The sequence below is a fragment of the Amphiura filiformis genome, unplaced genomic scaffold (assembly GCF_039555335.1).
Source record: "Amphiura filiformis unplaced genomic scaffold, Afil_fr2py scaffold_42, whole genome shotgun sequence".
NCBI lineage: Eukaryota > Metazoa > Echinodermata > Ophiuroidea > Amphilepidida > Amphiuridae > Amphiura > Amphiura filiformis.
In genome coordinates, this window is record NW_027305506.1 from 263696 (window position 1) to 289879 (window position 26184).

At 36.2% G+C, this 26184-nt stretch overlaps 1 pseudogene; it reads right to left on the bottom strand.

The window, feature by feature from the left end:
* The window catches only part of LOC140144148 (rab GTPase-binding effector protein 1-like), a 29402-nt pseudogene extending 7530 nt beyond the window's left edge, over nt 1-21872 (bottom strand).
* Nucleotides 21873-26184: the final 4312 nt, after the last annotated feature.

A 26184-nucleotide genomic window follows, 5' to 3' on the forward strand; every position in this document is an offset into this window, starting at 1 on the left:
ACTGCCTCTTGTACAGACCTATCAACAATTCAGAAGACACACTAGCATTGCAAAAAGATCTTGACATGCTTCACCAGTGGACATCTATTTGGCAAATGAAATTTCACACTGACAAATGTCATTCTATGAGATTCACCCTACGTCGCAATATTATTGACGGCCGATATCATTTAGGGAATAGTGCTCTGACATCTGTTGACGACTATCCATATCTTGGCTTGACATTCACCTCCAATCTGTCATGGTCCAAACACATCAGCGGTGTGACAGCCCGTGCAAATAAAATCCTGGGGCTCATCCGCAGAAATCTGAGAGGTTGCTCTCGCAAGTTGAAGGAACAAGCCTACATGTCGCTGGTCCGACCTCATCTTGAATACACGTACATGTCCAGTCTGGTCTCCATACCATCAAAAAGACATCAATAAAATTGAAAACATACAGAGGCAGGCTGCAAGATTCGTCCTCCACCGATACAGACGGCAAGACAGTGTTTCATCAATGCTTCAAGAATTACAATGGGTCTCCCTCGAGCAAAGGCGAAAAACATCCAGCCTCATTCTCATGTACAAGATATGTAACAACCTTGTGGCAGTCAACCCAGCTCTTTACATGACTCCAATGCTTCCATCCTCTACAAGAGCCTACCATCCCAGTAAATTCAATCCACTACCAGCCCGTATCCAGCTCTTCAAAGCTTCGTTTTCCCACGTGCAGTCGCCTGGTGGAATTCTCTACCAGTGAGCACCTTGTCTTCTCCAACTTACGAGGTGTTCAGGAGAGCAGTTACTGGTTCAATGTAATTCCAGGTCCATTTTTACTCGCACTTTGTATATATCGGCACCTTCATTACCTGCACTGCACGGGAGCAACAAGTTTTCTTCCTTGGCACTACATCCAAACTTATGGACCTTGCCAAGTATTTACGTAGAGGTAGTTCTTCTTTAGACTCATCCAGCTCTGTCTGGTATGTTTCTTCTAGGGTGTTCTTAGTATGTTGTTCTGCTTGGAGTTGATCTTTTAGGAATCCAATCTCATTGCGAAGACTCTCCTCTATGTGTTCTGAGTTGACCTTGACTGTGATGATATCTTCACGATATTTAATGCACAGCCTTTGTAAGTCCTGAAGAGAATAAAAGATTACGTCAAATGTTTACATAAAATTATTATTTTTACTTGAAATTTCCGAAAATGATGATTTTGACATAAGATACATTGTATTTGTAATGATTGTGTGTAAATTCCCATTCATCCCTTTAATAAGTGCCCCCCCCCACAAGTGAATGAATTAAGAGCCCATGGTGCTCATTAAATGTGGTAAAGTACAGTTCACCAATGTCATATCACATACTGAGATGATATACATGTGTAGATATTCAGATATGCCAATGTCTTTGATGAGCCTGAGTATATACTTACATCTACTCCATTTGGCAGTTGGAAATCTTCACCCCTTACAATGGACGTATGTAGAGTTCTTTTGCCACTCAAACTCTCATTTTCTTTCTGAAGTCTTTGCACCTGATGTTATACAAGTGTACACAAATCAGATAATTAAATTTTGTATATTCTTGTTATTTTTTACATGTAGGTCAGTAAACATTAATATGAAATCCTATCAATACCAGAAGAGGAGGGTGCCCTCAATTGTTTTCAAACACAGGGGGTATAGATTGAGTCACCCATTCAGATAACCCCATATAACCTGCATGGATTTCAACTGGAATTGAGCATTAGATGAAATAATTTGCTGCAACCCAAGAGGACAGCACAATAAATAAGTGTTAATAATAATTATTAATAAACCAATTTCCTAAGATAATTTTAACAGTTTTCTGACAGCGAAGCATTTGAAATCTTGTACAATTTGATCATTTCTGTCATCAAGGTTGGTCTTAACCCTGGAAAACGTTTGGGCCTCATAACTTCTAAATGTGACACGATCTGCTCCATGGGGGCCAAAGGAGGCATTTTTGAAAATCGAGTTACTATAATTGTTACCTTGTAGTAAAAATTAGGCTATCATATACTGAAAACACCAAAGATCTAGCACACTTGGTTCTTAAGTTATGAGGTTTTATGATGTGTATTTTCTTATGTATTTTATTGTTTTTTACTGCATATTTTTGCTTTTATCTCAGTTTCAAATTTGCTGCCTTTGGCCCCCATGGACCAGATCGTGTCACAAATTTTTGGTCTAAAGTATAAAAAGAAATGTATATTTAGAAAAGCAAAGACTTGACCATCCCACCTGTGATGTCAAATTTGGCCAAAAATGCTCAATTTTGGAAAAACTAAAAAAACAAACACACATTTTTTATTATTAATTTCTTGAAATTTTGATAAATTTTTACAATATTTTTTTATATTCATATCAAGTTGTTGAAAATTAATATATTTTTTTTATTTTCCTGAAGAATTTCCCCCGAAAATAATTGGGTCAAAAACAAATTGAGCATTTTTGCCCAAAAAGCTGGGCTCGTAAAGCCTTTGGCATTCTAAATATACTGCGCCAAAAAAGTATCCTTACACTTGGAAAAATAATCACAATTTCAAAACTGTACCATATTGGGTTAAAAGTGATAAACTGGCTATTCAAAACTCCATGGAATAGACATCTGGTTTGAGAGGGCGAATGGCTAATTTATGCGTGTATTTCATTTGAAACAAAGGGAACAAAAGAAAACTGAAACAAGAACTGACAAATAAAATGAGAGTTATGAAAAGTACAGAGAAATAAAAACTGAAATAAAAACTGCTTTATAAATAGCTTCATTAAATAAGCTTCATTGAAGAAACTGTGTTGTCTCTTTGTTGCGCTTGTTGGAATCTTTTTGCGCCTTGTATAGGCCAGTTTGTCACTTTTAAAACTGGACCTTCGTCTATTCAACTGCTTGTAACTTTACTTCTTCAGGTCACAATGGATTCAATGTGGTGTCATAGTATGCAGGATTAGATAATGCATCTATTAAAAAAACAAATTTACCCCAATATTGTTCAGTTTTGAAAGTTTGATTATTTTTTCCAAGTGTAAGGATACTTTCTTGGCGCAGTATATGTATACTTTTTATACTTTAGACTATCAATTTAACAGTTATGAGGCCCAAAATGTTCCATAATTCCAGGGTTAAGACCAACCTAAAAGCATCTGGGTTTTTCACCCGGCTGAAACAGACCGAGTATAGACGTTGTGCATATGACGTATCATACCGTAAATATGGCTGACTACTCAAATGCAATCAACAAAGCATGATTGCAATCTACCATGACAGTTCGTCTCACACACATAATAAATGCACTATGATGAAATAAAGTCTGTACAAAAAGTAACCCAGCTGTTATATATATGCCTATAGCTTCAGAACTAATAATTGTTTCCACAATATTTCTAAATAGAGAGAAGGATGATTGATTTAGGCACATTTTGATACCCAATTTGTCAAATGTTGTTCAAAATTAACAACATCAACACAGTAGTGCTTTTAAAGAAAAATACCTGAATTTAAAAGTTGCATTTTACAGCATTCAATTGTTATAATTATGCAAGCATTGTGGCACGTACAACCCTCCACTTATCTTCGCACTGACTTCAAATCAATACAAATAGCTGAAACTTTTAAATTCGGGTATTTACAAATACTGCTGTGTTGTTAATATTGAAGGAAATTGGACAAATAGGGTATCAAAATGCGCATAAATAAATCATACTTCTTTCTATGTTAAAATATTGTGAACATAATGATTAGTTCCGACGCTATAAGCGTATTTATAACAGCTGTGTTACTTTTTGTGCAGTCATTAGGTTGATGACAACATTTGATTGAATGGACTGCACTGTGCCATAATTACAGTGAAGGACACCGGTTCAAATCCTTTGAACCAATGAATAATTTCACGCACAATCTCTATATTTCAAGAAGAATGCAATTTTAGAGAAATGAAGTTAGAAATTTGAGGAACTTACTTCTTGATAAACTGCATCTCTGGAATTTAACAGCATTGTCTGCAACATACACAACCAAAGACACATGTTATACATGTAAGTCATTGAATTAATCGTGTGGAGTATGTGAAATGAATTTTAGTCCTGTGGTTGCTGTGGAATTTAAGGTTTTAAGATCTGTTTCGACTAGACAGGCTAAATGTGCATCTATCTACACCATGGCTCATTATTTGAATCAGCTTGCCCACCAGCATATCAACTACCTTTGGTCCAAGGCATATTCAACAACTGATTGAACTCAAAATATCAAATATAATACATCCTAGGGTTATGAAAAGTGAAAAGTGCCTTCATGATTGAATTTCTAATTTTTGACGATTCATTGATAGTTAATTATATTGTCCTAAGAATGTCAAAAAGACTTGGTTTAGTCTACATATCAAATGGCCCTGCACTTTCCAGATTATACGTATACATTTCTCCATGTAAGACATTCTTACAGTAGTACGCTTGAAGTTACAATGCACTCAATATACATTGGGGTCCTGCAGAACATATAAAGCTAGATTTTAAAATAGGCCAACATAATTATAAATCTCAAGATTAAATACAAGTAAAAACCATACAATACCTGTTATAATATTTTCCTGTAAACTTTTGATGAGAGTGTATTTTAAGCTTACATTGCAGATTAACTACGGTGACACGCACTTGTCTCCGATTGGCTGCTGAGGCGATCTGCTGTTGCCAGGTGGAAATTTATGAATAAACTTTGTGTCCTTGACGTAGTTATCTCCGACTTTTCATCACCATGGCAGTACGCTTTCGTCAAAGGTTTACAGCAAAGTAATATAATCCAGTATTGATATGAGCAAAATTTAAACAATATAAAATTAATGTTATTTATCTGTACTAAGATCTAAAAGCAATATTTTGATTGGTTACCCAGATGATTACATCATGTAATCAACCAATCAGGGGTATTGTACTTACCAATTGGTCATGCATTTCATTCTGTGCACGCAAGTAATTTTGACGTAAATCTGTTAGAAACTTCTCAGATTCTAGATTTTTACTACTTGCTGTCATAATCTGAAAGAAAAAAGTATGAGTGATTAAAGACTAACCACTAGGCATGTCTGATTTTATGTTGTCCATTTCATTATATGTGAGCGATTGCACTTTGTTGTTAAGGTGAGTTGGAGAACCAAATATTGAGATAAATAAAGCTGACACACAAGAGGAATGGCATTGGTTCTATACAGGAGATCCCAAGGCTTAATGTAAGGGGTGTCATTTCTTCCCCATGTGCATGACTTTTCTCAAGAGGGAAACACCTAAAACTTTTGTTTTGATGTATTATTGGCCTAAACTCAAGAATCCCAAGACCTATGGAAATATGAATGCGATTATAACTCTCCTTCACTTTAGACTTTGCTTACTGGTTGATTAATACATTGATTGATTGACTACCTGATCCATTTATTGATTAATTGATTGATTGACAACAACTTAAGCTGAATTTATACTCAATCGCCGAGCGATTGCGATTAAACGCTTTTGAAAAGCGATGAGCAATCGCCGAATTTTGCGATGTATCGCTCGTCGGTTTTGCATTTATACTTATCACGGCGATAGCGATTGCAGCCGACAATTAAAATATTCTAAATGCCACAAAATACATTTTTAAAACATCAGTTGCTGTCAATAATTATTGCTTTGAATTAATACATCACCAAAAATTAATAATCGAGAAAGGTAAATTAATTAGCAAAATAATAGATTCAGAAGGTTGTATATGATTGGTTGACGCATTCACGTGTCAAGCGATATCGCAGGGAAGTTGAGATTTCTTCAACTTGCAAAAGCGACGTCGTTTTTTCCTCGGCGATTTGAATCGATTGATCGGCTTGACGGTCTGGAAATGTAAGTAAACATTGAGCATGCGTGAAAATCGCTTTTCTGCAAAAGTGATCGAGTATAAATTCAGCTTTACATGGTTTTACTTCAGCAGCATTTTTCAAACTCTCCTTTAATTCACTTCCTAGTCTTTGCTCATTGGCTACATGAGTCAAGGCCTGGTTGATTGATTTATTGATTAATTGTTGATTGATCAATCAATCTATTGATTAATTGATTACAACTAACCTGGCTTGGTGCATCTTAGCAGCATTTTTCAAACTCTCCTCTAATTCACTTCTTAGCCTTAGCTCATTGGCTACATTAGTTAGGGATTGATTGATTGATTGATTGACAGACTGATTGATTGATTGATTGATTGATTGATTGATTGACTGATTGATCAATCAATCTATTGATTGATTGATAAAACTAACCTGACTTTGTGCATCTTCAGCAGCATTCTTCAAACTCTCCTCTAATTCACTTCTTAGTCTTTGCTCATTAGCTACTTGAGTTTTGGCTTGCTCCAATTCCTGCAATTACCACGGCAACAGAAGAATACATGACAATTTCAAGGTTCCTTAAATCTAAAATGCTTCTACACTCAAAAGAATTACTTTTAGATGCGATATAGGTACAAAAACTCATGTTTCACAACTTGAGGTCAAAATTTGAGCTTTGCTTGTTTAATGGGGGTCATTGAGCTTTGTCATTGGGATGAGATTATAACTCATGACTCATATTAATCTCATCCCCAATGGCAAAGTTCAATGACCCCCATTAGACAAGCAAAGCTCATATTTTGACCTCAAGTTGTGAAACATCAGTTTTTGTATCACATTATTTAGAGGTATAATAACTGCGCATCGGTTATTTGGAGGCATTGTGAAAAATCTAAACATTTTGCCTTTGGAACCGAGGAATATCCCGAGGGCGTAGCCCCGAGGATATTCCGAGGTCCAAAGCAAAATGTTTAGATTTTTCACAATGCCCGATATATTACCGATGCAAAGTTATTAACCTCATTCATAACCGTCACTTTAATCTCTTCACCTTACAAAATAACACCAAATTTTGCTCAAAAGTTTATAAAAATAGATGAGTTTTACATCTTCCCTTTCCAAAAATTGATCAGGCTAAAACAGAACGACCAATAACAAAAGTACGTATCAGAATCTGTGCAAATATGGTAGCGCGCAATCCAAATCGGCAGCCAGTCTTGCCAAGCAGTTTGTTGGACGCTTTAATACGGTGACGCGAAGTCAATTGTGTGCGACATTGGAACAATTACGCATTTTGCGGTCAATTGTGAAATATTAATGACCTCGATTTGCGTTCGCGTTTTTGCAAATAATAAAATATGATTGGATCACACGCATCATGCGTATTCATGAGGTTATGAATTCATAGCCATAACCTCATGAATATATGCTATGTGATCAACACAAATTAATGTAGGTCATTAACCCTAACACCCAAAGGGTTTTTTTGCTATTGGAAGGGAGAGAACAAACAAAAAAAAAGGAGATAAATGACTTAACTTAATGGATTTATATAACATGCTCATATCATCAAAATAAGATGGTCAAGGAGCAATACAAAAGCACTTTAAGAAAAAAAAAGTAAAAACTTTAAGATAATTTAGGTAATTGACCAATCTGAGGCAATGTTATATCGGCAGGTACGTAGTGCTCAGGGGTTTAAATTGGATGCTTTGGGTAACAGCTGTTTGCAGGGTTGCCAAAATATTTCAGCCCGAATCCCGGTTCAAATATGGTCGTGAAAATTTACAATTCTGACATGTTTGAATTTTTTAAAGAAAATTTGACTATTGTTCACTCACCTGTTTAAAACCTTGAACCAAATCTTTACACTCCTGTTCATTACTCTGAACAGTCTGTAGTTGTAACTCATAATTACTGCACATATCACATGGCCTGCCTATCTTCTCTCTAGCATTCTTGACCTAAACATGATAATAATGAGATGGAATCAACTGGCAACTCTAGTAGAAGATCTTCTAGAAACACTGATCTCAGCATCTCACACACCATTACCCACAGAGGAAGGAACCAGTTGGTTCTGAAATTACCTGGGCAAAATCAAAATAACTAAATAACTTGTGTAGTTAAACTGCCCCCTATATGAAAGTTGCATGCATCGCAACAGACAAAATGTTAAGAGTGCAAATATGCAATGTAACACAGCTTGATGGTCAAGGCTGTCTGTTACAGTAGTTGTGCTTCTCATAATTGCAGCATATATCACACAACCTGCCTAAGCTTTTCTGTTATAATTTCATGAACTTAAGGGGTCGGTCACCACCTTTGCACAGTATTTTTTGTTGGACCTGGGAGCACATCAGATACACCAAATTGCATTCTGAGCATGAGGAATGTCCTTCTGATATTAAATAATTTAGATTTTTTGAAATTTGTGATATAATACAAATTTTATGGCAAATTATTGAAGTAAACTTTATAAATCATAAATCTAATGATCTGTACTTAAAGTGTATGTAGCTGGGATGAAAAGCCGACCATAAATTGAACATTTTGACTTTGAATTTTGACATAAAGTTTCCCAAATGACCTAAATTTTTTAGGTCTTTTATGAAATTCCATGTACACCTTTTAGCAATTTCAACCATATCATATGACAGCTGATGTTGTTCTTGCCATCACAATAAATCTGAGCTCTCAACAAAAAAATGAAGTTATGACCAACAACTTGATAATTCCCATCTCTGCTTCATAATATTACCCACATCTAGCTTATCTTATCCCCATGTGCACTACCAGCCAAATTATTATTGTCTGCCCAGAATTCAATTAATGCTCTGCATGCTAGCCATAGACTTAAGTTTTCAGATATTTTCTCAAAATATCAAGAACAATATGGTTATGAAAATTTACAATTTTGAATTTACAATATTTAGAATTTAAACAAAAAAACTTATATAGGCTACCTAAGAACTATTTTGACTGGTTACAAAGATTAAGGTCTATAGCATGTACTTAGTCAATCAGATATATGGTAAGAATAGTCAGTAGGCCTGAAGGAGGTTAAGCTTAAAATTGTAAAAAAAGATCTATAAGCTATATTTTGATTGGTTACTCAGATGTTTATATCATGCAATTATCCAATCCGGGCCACTGTAAGAAAGGCACTGTAGGGGAAGCCACAATCCCCGAAATATGTCCTTGAAACGCTTTAGGCATCTTAAATGAAATCAAAAGTGTATTTTTAATGTGGATAAAAATGTTGAATATTTGGAATTAGAAGAAAGCTGGGCCATCAATTAACACTTTTCCTTCCCCACCCCCATTATTCAATGTTGCGACACTTTAGCGACACGCTGAACACATTTGCACGTTTCAACATTGCACGGGGGAGGGGGGACTTATTTTCCCCTAAAGACGCTTTAATGTTTCAAGACATATTTCGGGATTGTATGAGGCAATCGCTAAAATTAACATCTGATTTTAAACTTTTGGCTGTAACTTTAAAACTACTTGATAGAATTACTCCAAATTTTCAATGAATATTAGTTAATGCATAAGCTATGATGTGGATATAAAATAAAACAACTAATTGTATCAATTTTGACTATATCGCCCTGCACTACAAGCAGGTTGCACCCATCACCTGTGTATGTCTACAATCATAGATTGAATACAATAGCGCTCTTTTCAAACATACTAATCTTACAGATGTGAGTGATCAGCATGATATAGTTCAATGCATATGTATCGCGTGAACGCTGCAGTGCAGGGCAATATAGTCAAAAAACGATTTTTTTTCACCTTTTTCAGACCAACGCCCTCCCCCAAAGCAAAAAAAAACAAAACTAAACGAACCAATAAAAAAAATCGCATTAATACGCTCATGAAGTAGGCCTACTCATGCAGAGATATCTTTAAAATTGATCATTTTATTTGCGTGAAATGGTAAAGTGCAATTGTAAATCGTCCCATTGAATCACATAGTGGTTTGACGGTTTACCATAGTCTAATACTGAATATTAATACAAGGAGTTTCTTTAATTTAGAAATGGTAAACCGTTGACAAAATTCATAATTTAGGCCGATTTGGTGTCAACTTTTATTTGTAAAGTGTTTTGTTTGAAAGCTTCTTAAAAACTACATCTAATTTTACTATTTTACGTTTTGTTAGCTCTAACATTATTTACATTTTACTGATTTTAGCAAATGTAAATCGTCTGTCGAGATTTACCATTTTCATAATCACGAGAATGCAATGCGCACCCATATATCACGGAATCCCGTAATTATTTCAACATGACAGCGTGGTGTAATGGACAGAACTTCCGACGGTGAAACGAAAGGCTAGTGGTTCGAGTCCCAACAGTTTCACTTTTTTTCTTCTTTTTTTTTTGTGTGTGACTTATTCAAACCAGTAAACTTTTCTTCTATATTCATGACAATTGACATTGTGAAACACGAAAATAAGTGTTAAAACCCTAATTTATCTATGGCATGATAATTGATTGGTTTTTTTAATTGTAATAAAGACACACATAGATCCGGACATCTTTAAATGTCATGAATATGGGCAATATAGCAATTGTCAGATAACACTAGTGGAAGTTTTGGATGAGAAAACGGACATTTTGATGAGAAACGGCCAAAATGGTGAGAATTTAATTTTCTCATTCTTTTGGATGAGAAAATAATAATCAGGGATTAGCAATTGTCACCAGTTTTAATAAGACAATAATGATTGACACACACACCAGGAAGTTTCTCATCCAAGAGAATGAGAAAATTAAATTCTCACCATTTTGGCCGATTCTCATCAAAATGTCCGTTTTCTCATCCAAAACTTCCACTAGTGTTATCTGACAATTGCTATATTGCCCATATTCATGACATTTAAAGATGTCCGGATCTATGTGTGTCTTTATTACAATTAAAAAAAACAATCAATTATCATGCCATAGATAAATTAGGGTTTTAAAACTTATAGAGTGCTTGCACATAAGGTCATTAGTTCAAATCATCTCCTCTATAGGCACGCTCCAGAAGATATGCAAATGGATGCAGTACAAAAGAATTATTTGACCACTATCTAAATAAAAGATTAGTTGTTTTATTTTGTGCCCACATCATAGCCTATCTATCAATAAATAGTCATGGAAATTTTTTTCACGCGGTACCTATGCATTGAACTATATCATGCTGATCACTCACATCTGTAAGATTAGTATGTTTGAAAAGAGCGCTATTGTATTCAATCTATGATTGTAGACATACACAGGTGATGGGTGCAACCTGCTTGTAGTGCAGGGCGATATAGTCAAAATTGATACAATTAGTTGTTTTTATTTTATACCCACATCATAGCTTATGCACTAACTAATATTCATTGAAAATTTGGAGTGATTCTATCAAGTAGTTTTAAAGTTATAGCCAAAAGATTAAAATCAGATGTTAATTTTTATGCGATTGCCTCAGACAATCCCGAAATATGTCCTTGAAACGCTTTAGGCATCTTAAATGAAATCAAAAGTGTATTTTTAATGTGGATAAAAATGTTGAATATTTGGAATTAGAAGAAAGCTGGGCCATCAATTAACGCTTTTCCCTTCCCCTCCCCCCATCATTCATTGTTGCGACACTTTGGAGACACGCTGAACACATTTGCACGCTTTCAACATTGCACGGGGAGTGGGGGGACTTATTTTCCCTAAAGAGGCGCTTTTAATGTTTCAAGACATATTTCGGGATTGCAGACTCACCTGTTCTTGTAGTTGACTCTATTCAACCGATTTCACCCTATCTCTGATTGGCTCAATATAATATGACATAGCCCTCTTTGTAACCAATCAAAACAGTTCTTAGAGATTCAGACAGACTCGCATCTTCTTGTAGTCGACTCCATTCAACCTATTTTACCCTATCTCTGATTGGCATAATATATGATATAGTACTCTTTGTAACCAATCAACATAGTTCTTACAACCAGACTCACCTGTTCTTGTAGTCAACTCCAATCAACCTCACTGAAAATTCTCTTGCCAGTTTATGAGGGGAAACTCTCTGATTTCATCCTGCCACTGGCTAAAACTGACTTGCTATCACCCATCTCAGGAGTGTCACCTGCAACAGAAAATATGACAACAAAAAATGTTTAATTTATAACAATATTTTGATTGACACAAGTTTGGGAAATGCTGTGTTCAATTCGAGTTAACTCTATCCACAGGGGTGCCAACTGCAGACAACAAGTTTCGAAATTCAACAATTTCAGAAGGGCAACATTTTCATTAAAATGGGTACAAACAAGTCTAGTATTGGTTCATATCTCAAAATTTGACTTTTTATGTTGAAGCCAATGCATGCAAAGCATTAAACCTCTATTCAGTTTGGATCAGACATGAGAGGTAAAGTTCTATAGGCATGTCTTATTCCATATATCTAGTATTATTTCATTAAATAAACAAGACAACCTTTATAGAGCCGCTATTATTTTGTGATCAAAACTGCCAGTCAGCTCACAATGTTGGTACATGGGTAAATTTAGGCCCTACATGTATTTTGCTTTATTGGCAAACAGCTTTAAAATTTCACTTGAATCTGTCTTGCAGATACTGTAATGGGCTATTCAGTTGAAATCCATACACCCCTATGGAAGACATGATCTTAATCTTCTACACAGAGAGTGTAAATTTCAAATGGGATAACCTTTATGTGTGACTCCATTTGAAACCTACACTCCCTGTGTGGGAGATTAAGGTCATGTCTTCCATAGGGGGTGTATGGATTTCAGCTGGAACCGCTAGCTACGCCATGCACACACACGCCATAGTGACCACTAAATTTCCCTCTAAACATAGTTCAGGCAAGACAAAAAAAATCAAAAACAAAAGACATGTAGTTTGTTTCTACTTGCAAAATGAAAATACTCAGACTTTGTTGTACTCTTACCAACACACCTTGTACCCATAGCCAGGCATGTATCCAGGCTGTTTCTACTGAGAGCACTTAACCAGAACATTGTATGCTTAGCGGCAAAAACCTACATTAATTTTTGCATGCCGTGTCAATAGGAAATAATGGTATGAACAGTTTCTACTAAGCTGGATAACAGATCACCCCTTGGTTAATATGGTTATTATTCTCCTCAGAACTAACATGCCAATCTATTTGCTGTCAAAGTGAATACATCATACCTTAGTTACTGGTTCACACTTGGTTTGCACACTAAGCAACCCCTTGACTTTGTGTTGTGATCTTTTGATTGAGGGTTCTGAGCACAGTTACCGTAAACCGATTTGACCTGGCAAAAGTCAAATTTGATGTCACACTACAATGGCAAATATGAAGGTGGGATATTAGTGTTTGTACATATACTTTATTTGGGTTTTAAGTTTCAGTTTTAGATTTACGATCATCAAAATTTACAAAAGACTGAATTCACAATGTTATGTAATTAGTTTAAAATCAGTCATTTATAGTATATGGGAAATTGGAGCCTCTAATAGAAAAATCTAACTTCATGTTTCACCATTCAATCTTCATTTAACTGGATTTTTTTTGGAAAAATTGTGTCACAGTTCTCCTTCAAGGTGACTAATTAGGTTGACTTACTGCATTAGACTGCAAGCCATAAGTCTTGTCTATATTCTTCACACGATTCAGCTGCCCTCCACTGCCCCTCTCTGCTACAAATCTGAGTATCTGGTCACTGTAGCCTGCTATGCAGACATCATTTGGATGTTGGTACATGTCAGATGAACTAGAAACACTGAAAATTACACAGAAGTAACAAATAATATAACAATTACTTCTGTTTAAAAACATTGAAGGATTTTTATGATTTTGTTCCTATTTACAAGAATTTAAACTGGCCAATAATCTGTTTGTTACATTTAACAAGAAGTCAAATTGGCTCAATCAATAAGGCGTGTGACTATGGTGCGAGAGGTTGCGGGTTAGAACCCTGGCGGTGGTTTAGTTAGCTCTCATGGAAAAATTGAGTAAGCTTATTGTTAAAATTCCCCTGGACAAGGAACTTACTGCTAATTGTCTCATTGTATCCCATACGAAAATTGGGGTGCTGATCCTGGCTGCGAAGGTCAATTGTGGAATGTCGAGGATGTGCGCTTCTAAGCATCAAAAATGATGTGGGGCCATAGCGGTAAGTGACAACCTGTAAAGTGTGCTGAGGCTTGTGGACCAACGTATAGGAAATGCGCCTGTGAATACCGCACTATAAATATTGTACTTTTCTGTCTTTTTTTTTAATGTTAGAGATAATGAAATTGACCATGTTATCATGTGGTCTGACTAATTGGTACTAATCAGTATAAATGTTGGTTTCTGAGACAAACATTGCCAACTTTGGTGCATTGGGCTATTCCAGTTGAAATACATAATACCCACTATGGAAGACATGACCTTAATCTCCCACATCCCATTCACACTCCCTGTGTGGAAGATTAAGGTCATGTCTTCCATAGGGGGTAGGGTGCATCAAACGCCCCTCATGTCAACCATATTTTTTGTACCTAGTGTCAAACTGTGCCATTTAACTAGAAAATCATCCCCTCCAAATTTAAATTCAATCGGAGGTCGGGAAGGGGGTCCACCGTGAGCTTAAAGTTCGGACAGAGGCAGCCAGTAAAAGTCCGGCCGGCAGCTATTGAATTATATATACAGTTATACATACATATTAATAGCTGCCTTTAGTGAATGTTTTTATAGTACCTCATATCTCGGACAATACTCAATAAAATGCAAATCCATTTGAACTAAGCAAAAAGGCAGATATTTTCAAACATATTTGAAGTCATAATAATAGCTGCCATGTGCATGTTTCTCTATTTACAGCCATTTCTGCATGGAAAATGGGTCCATCGCATGCTGCGAGCTTAAAGTTTGCATGATAGGTGCCTTTTACTTAATGACAAATCAATCAGGCAGCTATTTAGTTTTCATTACTTTATACTGAACATCACTGTGGCTGCCATATGAATAACAATGTAATAAATGTACTTATCTATGTTGCTGATCAGTCCATATGATATTGGTAAATTAGGTAACATCATTCAGTTTACGCTCTCTCAGATTAGGTGTCCGTTTCTATCTTGCAAGACATTTTGATAATGTTCCTAACTCTGGGCAGCAGCTAGGAAATCTGCACGCCAGTTTCACGCCACGTTCTGCTGCATCATCACATTGAGCTACATTGACGGCTCTAAGATTGCTAAGCGATTGCAGATAAACCGAGGACTCTGGCCAAGTATCAACATTGTCTGCTAGGAATTTGTCATTGATCTGCAGGATGTTCATAGTGAATCTTGCCTGCAAAATCAGCTAGGGCGACTGTAGACTAAGTGATATTCTCAGGGTCAGGGAACTTTGGCTTTCCAAAGCCTGCGCCACGCGAATCTATGGCTTTAGTGCTGCGGCATCAGGTTTAAGTTCAAGTAGCCTTCTCGCTAAAGCCTGTTATTGTACTGACCCAGTAGCTTCCACTACAGAGGGCAAGCGGTGCCATCTCTTCGGTGAGGTACATGTACCACAGATGTCTGCTCAGGGCTTTGTGGGTTTGCGTGCACTGGTTGCAACGCCGAAATTGATATTGGCATACTGCAGGAGGCGCTTGTACAACTGAAGATCGTTCCATGGCGGGTCAGAAGCAACACTGCATGTTATCCAGCAGGAACTTTAGATTATTGTTGCAAATACAACAAATTCACATATCTTTGATAGCTGGTGCTTTGATATCACAGTGCCTTGCGGAAGCTGTTCAATGTGATTCTGCATTAGAGAGATTTTGATACTATACAGCAGTTTGGACATGTATACATGACTGCTTGAATGTAATTGATTGCCCCGAGTCCTTAGCTTTACTGCTATCGCTTAGCAATGTTAGAGCCGTCAATGTGGTAAATGATGCAGCAGAAAGTGTCGTGAAACTCATACAGATTTCCTAGCTACTGCCCAGAGTGAGGAACATAATCAAATGTCTTGCAAGTGGTGGAGCAAGATAGAAAACAGACACCTAATCTGAGAAAGCATATCATATGGACTGATAAATATTAAGCAATTTATTACATTGTTATTCATATGGCAGCCACAGTGATGTGCAGTATAAAGTAATGAAAACTAAATAGCTGCCTGATTGATTTGTCATTTAGTTAAAGGCACCTATCATACACAAACTTTAAGCTTGTAGCGCATGATGGATCCATTTTCCATGCAGAAACAGCTGTAAATAGAGAAACATGCACATGGCAGCTATTATTATGACCTCAAATATGTCTGAAAATAGCTGCCTTTTTGCTTAGTTCAAATGGATTTGCATTTGATTGAGTATTGGCTGTGATATGAAGTACTTTAAAAACTTTCACTAAAGGCAGCTATTAATGTGTGTGTATAACTGTATATATAATACAATAGCTGCCGGCCGGACTTTTATTGGTTGCCTCTGTCCGAACTTTAAGCTCACGGTGGACCCCCTTCCTGACCTCCGATTGAATTTAAATTTGGAGGGGATGATTTTCTAGTTAAATGGCACAGTTTGACACTAGGTACAAAAAATACGGTTGACATGAGGGGCGTTTGATGCACCCTAATAGGGGGTGTATTGATTTCAACTGGAATAATCCATTAAATACATACATCTTAACCACATTGTGCACCGTGGGATGAAGGTGGCAGGAGGAAGCCTGCTTCTTAAGAAAAAACTATTTCACATGAATGCGGTGGATTGGAAGCTAATTGACTTTGTTGTCCCTGTTTCCGCTCTAACTGGGCTCTTGCTCCCTGAGAGCAACCAGGTTGGTAAGTACTATTCCACTTGAAATCCATACTGTGGAAGACATGACCTTAATCTCCCACACAGGGGGTGTAGATTTCAAATGGAATCACCTATTAAGATAACCCCAATTACCCCATTCGAAATTCACACCCCCTGTGTGGAAGATTAAGGTCATGTCTCCCACCTGGGGTGTATGGATTTCAACTGGAATAGCCTTCTGAGATAAATCAAAGATCCTAATACTGCAAAGCATGAAGTGTCTGTGTGCATGAAAATGTCATAAATTTTGTAAGTGCAGTTGATTTGCAAAATTTTAATGCACATGAATATGTTTTCTTCCTATAGCTTTCAGGAAAATTTCATGTTACAGAACCATGGGTTTTCTCCAAAATGTGAAATTTTAAAGCTGTAAAAATAACATACTTTATTGTTTACCAGACATCAGTATTTCTCCCAAGTATCCCACTTGGATGTAGATATATATAACATTATTCTCCGATTGGCAAGATCATTACTATGATATTTACCTGCATTTTGCACCACTGAGATCAACGTTAACAAAGAGTAGATTTGGTTTGACCAGACATCTGTATTTGCCCAGGAATGTTCCAATAAGACCACCTTCATCCACTCCATCAGATAATATCACAATATTATCAATCTGGGAAGAAAACAAACCAGTATCATTATCAGTAAATATATGACGGTATTTGCTGGGTTTGCCCAGGAATGCAGGGGGGGCCGGCCAAGATTGGCTCAATTTTGACGTTGTCATTGGTTTTACACGTAAAACACAAAAATGTCTCAAATTATTCCAAAACTGTACGTATGTTATTAAGCACTATTTTATCAGTCTAAATCCGTTGAGGTTCGCCAGTGAACCTCATTGTAAGTACTGTTTTTTTTAATTTTTTTGTATGAATCACGCACGATATGTTACGATATATACTGAAAATTTCCCCTATGTGTATCAATGAGTTTACGTGGTGTAGTGGTTACGAAGCTGGACTCCCACGCAGAGGGTCCCGAGATCGATTCCCATCCCGGCGATGATTAAAAATTTTTCTTCTTCTTTTTATTTGAATTTAAAATGATTTATTTTCATATGAAAATGTATAATTGCACTGGGAAATATATTTTGTGCATTTTTTTTCTGTAATGGGGCCACCCGCCAATAGAGCTAAAACGGATCTTGGCTCCGGGAAAAAATAATTACTTCCATTCTGCATGCAGTGTTGCCGTCATATTTTCTGTTTTGTTTACGCTTTTGGCTGTTGCCACATTGAATAATGTAGTCCACCATCGTCTGCAGGAATGTTCAAACCCAGGAAAGAAACCTGTATTATTATCAGTAACTAGACGTAAATTTACACACACTCTTTACTCAACAAAATTTACCATTCAAGTCCTTCCACTACCCTCATCCTGCAAAATATGGGGCATGTAGCTTGTGTAATGTGTCATTTCCAACCCGCAACTCAGGGGATTGGACAGTAGACAAATCAATGTAAACATCAATCTCTTAGACAAGACACAATCCACGCTTTAATGCCTACAGATCAAAGAATTTACTTTAATGTAATAAATCTGAAAATGATAAACCTCATGTTAAAGGGGAGGCACCCAGCCTGTAGGGTTTTGTAGATTTCAAGGCAGTTAGGGTTTACACCAGGCACAAAAAGAAACTCGTCAGTTATATTCATCCTTGCTGTTCAATAACTTGAAAAATTTGGATTATTCTGAAATATACATTTTGTTAATTGAACTTTTCTTTCTCATTTGACACCCTGTTCGTGAACATTGAGCAAGAATTGACCAAGATATTCGCTTCCAAGCTCTCAAACCGTAAAATGAAAAGTTGCAATTGTAACGATTCAATTGTACCTGTTACACTGTGTGCTTTATTGATTGGCCCGTGGTGCTTGTGTGCAATACAACGATGCGTTCCCATTGAAAATCGTTGAAAATGCAACGTTTGATTTTGGTGTTTGAGGCTTTTGAGGCGCATATCTTGGTCAATTCTTGTTCGTTTTTCACGAACAGGGTGTCAAATGAGAAAGCAAAATCCAATTAACAAAATGTATATGACAGCATTCAAGCTTTGACTTACGTTTGGCGGACAAACCGTGAAAAAAGTATTTAGGGGTGAAAACAGTCAAAATTCTTGATTACTTAAATGTTATTAGGGGTAAAATGTCACATATTTTCAGATTTTGGCACTTAAAACCCCTTATTTTTCACTGATTTTGAGAAAATTCATTTTTTTTTTTTTTTTTTGCCGAATATGGCCGTTTTGGGGTGACTAAAATTTTGACTTACTAATTTCCTGTGAGTGTATGAACATGAAATCTATCAAATAGTGCCTAATTTTCTATGGTAATTGTGTAACAAGGGTACAATTGTGATATTAAAAGCATTGAATGGGATCCATATATTTCTTTATTTTCGTAGCAGGGGTAGAAACTCAAAGGTTCGGGTGACAATTGATTTGGAAAAAAGTATAATATTTGCCTCATTTTCGATTTGAAAATGCCATATCTCCACAATGGTATGAGCTATAGGGATGTTTTAAGTGTCTTTTTGCTCAGTATTTCAATAGCTAAATGGTGATATAACAAATAAGTAAGCTAGATTTACAGAAAAGAAAATAACTTGCAATATGCTACCCCCACCCCTAAGAATTTTGAGGGTGTGAAAAAAGTAATGGATTTTGTTAAAAAAATAAGTCCTTCAAAACTGGGAGGTGTAAGACTAAACAAAGAACATGTTGCTCTTACCAATACCTTTCTCTAGAGCAACATGTTTTTTGTTTAGCCCTAAGCATCTCCATTTTGAAGGACTTATTTTTTTAATAAAATTTTTTGCTCAAATTTGACGATTTTGGGCAGAAATATGCCTGTACAGTGCTATGGGGAAAATTTTCAAGTTGATAATTATGCATTTTTTATGTCAGATTCAGTTTCTACACAAAATTTCACCCTAGAAAAAGTTCTTTTAAGTAGGATATCTTTCACTTTAAGTTTCCACCATTTTGTCCGCCAAATGTAAGTCAAAGCTTGAACGCTGTCATATTGCAGAATAATCCAAAATTATCAAGTTATTGAACAGCAAGGATGAATATAACTGACGAGTTTCTTTTTGTGCCTGGTGTATATATATTAACAACACATCAACCTAATTTTCAAATTCACTATAGCCTACAACGCATTATTAATTACCTGGGTTTTATATCTGAGCATATCAAAGAGAATTGAAGATAGCCTGGTCATCTGAGTAGTCATTCATTGCCTGCATAAAGACATGAAGTAGAAATACTAATTGGCAAAGGTCAACCACCATACATTCACGGTTCACCTCATACATAAACCTCAGATGTCGTCATGCTGATGCGCGTATCATTATTAAGCACTTCATGGCTTTCAAATGCGCCGTAAGGATGTTTGTCAAAACGATGTGCAAATCAGCATGGCGTCAAATGATGACAGGTCTACCCGCAAAGGCTTATGGGTGTATTCCTAATACATTCCCAATACATTTTTTTGGGTGTATTCCTAGTACATTTGGATGTATTCCATATACATTTGGGTGTATTTCTAATTGATTTGGGTGTATTCCTAATACAATTGGGTGTATTCCTAATACATTTGGGTGCATTCCTAATAGACTTGGGTGTATTCCTAATACATTTGTGTGTATTTCTAATACACTTGGGTGTATTTCTATTCTTCCAGTTCAAAACCATTCACCCCTATGGAAGACATGATCTTAATCTCCCACACAGGGAGTGTGAATTTCAAATAGGGTTACCTGAATAAGCGACTCTCATTTGAAATCTAAGCCCCCCTATATGTAGGATATAAGGTCATGTATTCCATAGGGGGTATATGGATTTCAAATTGAACAGCCCATATGAGAGAAGTTGAGATACAAATGGTACAGAAAACTGTCAAAAGTAAAACAAAATATTGTTGGGCAGGAAATACCTCGTATGTACTTGTGGCCCTTGAACATGTTTAAAAATAACTGCCAAGAGATTACAAAGGAGGTTTTGCTTGAAACACATGCTCAGGGGCAATAACATATAGGAGGATTTCCCTGCCCAATGATGAAAACCAGGTTTTGAATCATTCCATGTACACACAGAAATTTATCTCAAGCTTGATGGTACAAAATTGTAGATTTTTAAATATTTTATAAACTTTATATAAATTTCTAACAATGTTTCATATATGTATTTGATATCAAGCAAAATGTTTATATTTTGACACAGAAAGATTCTGGACATGTGTAATATCATAATGTGATGAAATGGGCTATTCCAGATATCAATGGCATCCCCCCTAAAGAAGACACAGGATTCCCAACATTTCTAGCCTGTTTTTGCCCTGGGAATCTCCAAGAAATATCTCGTTCAATTCAAAACACAAAAGAAGACATGGAAATTACCAAGAAAATTAGCATTTTCAGCACGGTGGTAATTCCCAAGAAATAATCTTTCTAAACCCTAAAGACGACATGGGAAGTTCCATTATGGGGGGGGGTTAAAATTAGCCTGGGGATGCTCAAAAATTTCAAGTAAAATTTGCTGTCTTCTTTAGGTTCCATAATGACGGCTGCCCGTTTCGGCAAGAAAGAGAATTGATTCTCGCAACGATTCTCCTAAACTTAGTTTGCAAGAATCAAAATTCTCCTAAAATCATCCCTATTCCAAAAGCAGTAAGTTGATTCGATTGATTCTTTCAAGATAAGTTTGTGAGAATCAATTTTTGTGTTCAACAAAACTGCACCACACTGATAACACATCCCACACAAACATCCCATAAGCTTATGTGTGGACAAACTTAATTTTGACCATTTGCCTTCAAACTGGCGCCACATTTTTTATTTAAATTCCTTTTCATTCATATTTTCACCAAATACTCTTAGAAAGGCGGTCTTTCAGAATATACAACAAAAATTTGAAATAGACTTTTCTACTTTGAGAGATTAACCTTCTAAATTGGGTAAAGTTGTTTTTGGACCAGCCTGTATATGATGAGTGAAAAAAATATGAATGAATGATTTTTTTTAGTCTGATGAGCTTAATCAAAATATCTACTTACAGGTCATTATCCCATTCATAACAGGAATTTTCTCTTGTTGCCAATCGTTCTTTGGTGGCACTTGTTGATCGCTGCACTCTATTTACATTTACACACAGACTGGGTACAATGCTGTGTTTAATGCTATCGACATCCCATAAGGCTGCAAACAACAAAAATGGTATGTTAGAAACAATACTATGCAAGAATTATGGACCCCAAAGTAATTGACAAGAGCCTATTTTGACTGCTAAGTGCCAGAAGTAGGTAAGTGCAATAGCTGCCATGTGTAGATGAGTACAATATTATTTTATACTGTGTAAATTGCCAAATGTTCACAGGGCAGCTATTATTTTAAACCCACATCTGGCACTGGAGCAGTTAATTTGTGCCCTGAAATCCTCACATATGATCTCATTAGACAAGACATTCTAGGATTTGGCAATATCTTTGTGAAGACAAAGGTTTAGAGCAACAAAAAAAGTGAGATATGTAAAGGTATCCTGCTATCATGTCATCAGTGAACCACAAGAAATTGTGCGCTGGCAAAATTTGACCAGTCATATCCACATCCAGGCATTTCACTGTTGGCCACACATCACCCTTGTACATTATCCAAGGGTCTAAATTAAACAATGTCAAAGGTGGATAGATACAGATCCATTTGTTTTATTCTGTTGAGAGGAAATTGCACAATTATTCACTTAATTTTTATGCTGGTTTCAGCACAACATGTGCTTGATCCTGTCATCCAAGATTTAAGTCATAATTTTTATTGTTTTATGCATAAAATATCTTTTCTGGTTTTCATTGTGACATGATCAAGGGGAATTAGTCTAATAAGGCTAATATTGATTTAGAGTTGCTCAAATTCTTTTGCTTCCTATTGTCTTCAGCAACTGACAAAATGCCTATGACATATGGTAACCAGAATCTTAATTTTCATGGGTGTGCATGAAAATGTAGTATTCCGATGGGCTAGTAACTACATTAGACTCACATGAATCTGTATCATAAACAGGTATAACTACATTAGACTCATGTGAATCCTTTGATCGTGTCATAATTAGGAAAAACTGTCACCAAAATGTTGCATTTTTTCATAAATTTTCAGGGACAGATCTCATATGGATAATAAACAACCTCTGCCCAACCCACCCCACCCCAAATTAAAACAAGGATGAGATGCAAATGCATGTGGGGGCAGTCAAATGTTTACTGAATGAGGAGGAGGGATTTTAATGAATTACTTACCATTTCCAGGAATATGTCATATGAGGTTGCTCTATTGATGCATCACAACCAAGACTGCTTGTTTTTGGGGAACTGTAAATAACAATAAATTCAATAATAAATATTTAATTACAAAAAGTGTAATGATGATAACAATATGTGACATAATCTGATCCACTCAGACCAAAGTAGGACATTTTAGAAATTTGAGTTATTACCATTACTATCTTGCTTAGTACTAAGGCTTCAACTGATGTTGAAATCTCTAATAGTCCCTGACATATTTATGTGTCAATTTTCTTATATTTTTGTTCTTTATTTTTGCTTACATACATGTATCTCAGTATCTCAATTTCATTCTTGCAGACTTTGGTTTGATATGATCAGATTGTGTTACATAAAGCAATATTTTATGGAGAAGAAACTGCATGGTTCTCAACAACAAAACAAATCAGTGTGGAAGTGCAAACAGTATTACTATTAGGTGGAAGTCCTGGGTGGAAGTACAAGAGAGGAAATAAATTGGGTATGCACTCAGATCTACAACATTCCAATCTATCAGGACACAGTTTTTCTGCCGAAAGCAGTATGTATTCGAATTGGAACATGAAACACGACTATTGGGCGAAATAATGGCCGGATTGCCATGACAAATCATTCTGTCAAGTACATTTGGTCTACGTTTTCCATGTTGCTACGAAGTTCTTACAGTACAAAATGCTCAATGAGTCTGCATTTCGGGCTAATGAATTATGCATTAGAAAAAAAAATGACAGGGACGGTCATAAATTCTTTATACGGAGTTGTAGTAAAATGTTTGCCTTGAAGAGTGATTATAAAAATGTTTGACTTGATTCTGGACTTTGAAAAGAATATAAAGCTTTGAATGTGTAAAGTTTTTATTGTTTTAAAGAAGTTAATCTGAAATAAGGTATCTGTGAAGGATTTTAGGGATATTTAAAGGGCCTGCACCCCCGTCTTACAAAAATGTCGAATTTTTTGAACGGTAGCTAAATAGTTCAGCCTGAGACGAATATTTAGGGAGATCGGGGCAAAGTGGAACACGGGCAAAGCGGAATCATCAGTCGGCTGCGGAGCAGGTGACTACAAGCTCCTATCTTTGGCTGCATCCTTTTTAGTACTTTGTGTACTTAACCCTCTATCTTTTTAACCAAATATCCCACAGAGTCGTGCGATATGTCAAACTTTTCCTCTGGTCATAAAGAACAAAAAGTCAGTGGTCACATCTCACGTAGGATCATTGGTTGATGAGATATAGTCACTTTTTTCTACTTTGTGCATTTAACCCTCTATCTTGTTAACCAAATATACCACAGAGTCGTGCGATATGTCATACTTTTCCTCTGGTCATAAGGAACAAAAAAGTCAGTGGTCGCATATCTGTAGGATCATTGGTTAACGAGATATAGTCACTTTTTCTACTTTGTGCATTTAACCCTCTATCTTTTTAACCAAATATACCACAGAGTCGTATGCGATATGTCATACTTTTCCTCTGGTCATAAGGAACAAAAAAGTCCGTGGTCTCATATCTGTAGGATCATTGGTTAACGAGATATAGTCACTTTTTCTACTTTGTGCATTTAACCCTCTATCTTTTTAACCAAATATACCACAGAGTCATGCGATATGTCAAACTTTTCCTCTGGTCATAAGGAACAAAAAAGTCAGTGGTCGCATTTCTGTAGGATCATTGGTTTATGAGATATAGTCACTTTTTTCTACTTTGTGCATTAAGCCTTCTATCTTTTTAACCAAATATACCACAGAGTCGTGCGATATGTCATACTTTTCCACTGGTCATAAGGAACAAAAAAGTCAGTGGTCGCATATCTGTAGGATCATTGGTTGATGAGATATAGTCACTTTTTTTCTACTTTGTGCATTTAACCCTCTATCTTTTTAACCAAATATACCACAGAGTCGTATGCGATATGTCAAACTTTTCCTCTGGTCATAAGGAACAAAAAGTCAGTGGTCGCATTTCTGTAGGATCATTGGTTTATGAGATATAGTCACTTTTTTCTACTTTGTGCATTTAGCCCTCTATCTTTTAACCAAATATACCACAGAGTCGCATGCGATATGTCATACTTTTCCTCTGGTCATAAGGAACAAAAAGTCAGTGGTCGCATATCTGTAGGATTATTGGTTAATGAGATATAGTCACTTTTTCTACTTTGTGCATTTAACCCTCTATCTTGTTAACCAAATATACCACAGAGTTGTGCGATATGTCAAACTTTTCCTCTGGTCATAAGGAACAAAAAAAGTCAGTGGTCGCATATCTATAGGATCATTGTTAATGAGATATAGTTACTTTTTTGTACTTTGTGCACTTAACCCTCTATCCTTTTAACCAAATATCCCAGAGTCGTGCGATATGTCAAACTTTACCTCTGGTACGTGAAGACGGCCCGATTACGCGAGAGTTCATATTGGTGCGTATGCACCAAATATGTATCTTGTAAACCTTAAATTTTGCCTTGCCTTCCTTCGTAATCCTGATTGGGCCACAAAAAAAATGTGTTCCACTTTGCCCCGGTCTCCCTATACTAGGTATATTCGCCTCGGCTGTCTCCGGTTTTAAAGCATCGCTCGATGGGTTAAGCTTTACTGATTTTCTTTATTTTAATACTAGTATATTGTAAAAAAACAAGTAGCTGTGGTGTTAGCTCAATATGCTAGGAAAATATTATAACCGATGACTTCATGTTCACTTTGGCTAAATCAGCTGTATTTTTGCTGATAAGGGTGCATAAATTAGCATTCGACATGTTGGAGAAATTCGCGTAAACTGTTTCACTATTGAAGTAGTAGCACTCTCCCTCTTCTTCTTCTACCGGTGAGTACATTCCTCTCTTCGAGAGTATCGCCAGTACACGCATTTAAATGATTGCAAATTTACACATTTGTAATCATTTTGACCACAAAATATGATGTGAAAATACCGGGAATACAGGTACCCCGGTAGGCCTAAGCAATGAGAACAAGTCCTCAAACATTTGAAATTTGTAGCGTTACTATAGGTATGCCAGGCAAACCTTAGTTAACACATTTGCTAGTCAGCCAAATTCGCCTAGAACACAATACATATATTTACATAGAAATATAAAAGAACTGGCCGGTCAAGGAAACCTACATAAATATGTTGTCTATACTTCACTTAACCCAAATATATGATTTTTATGGTGATAAGTCACTCGCACATGGAAT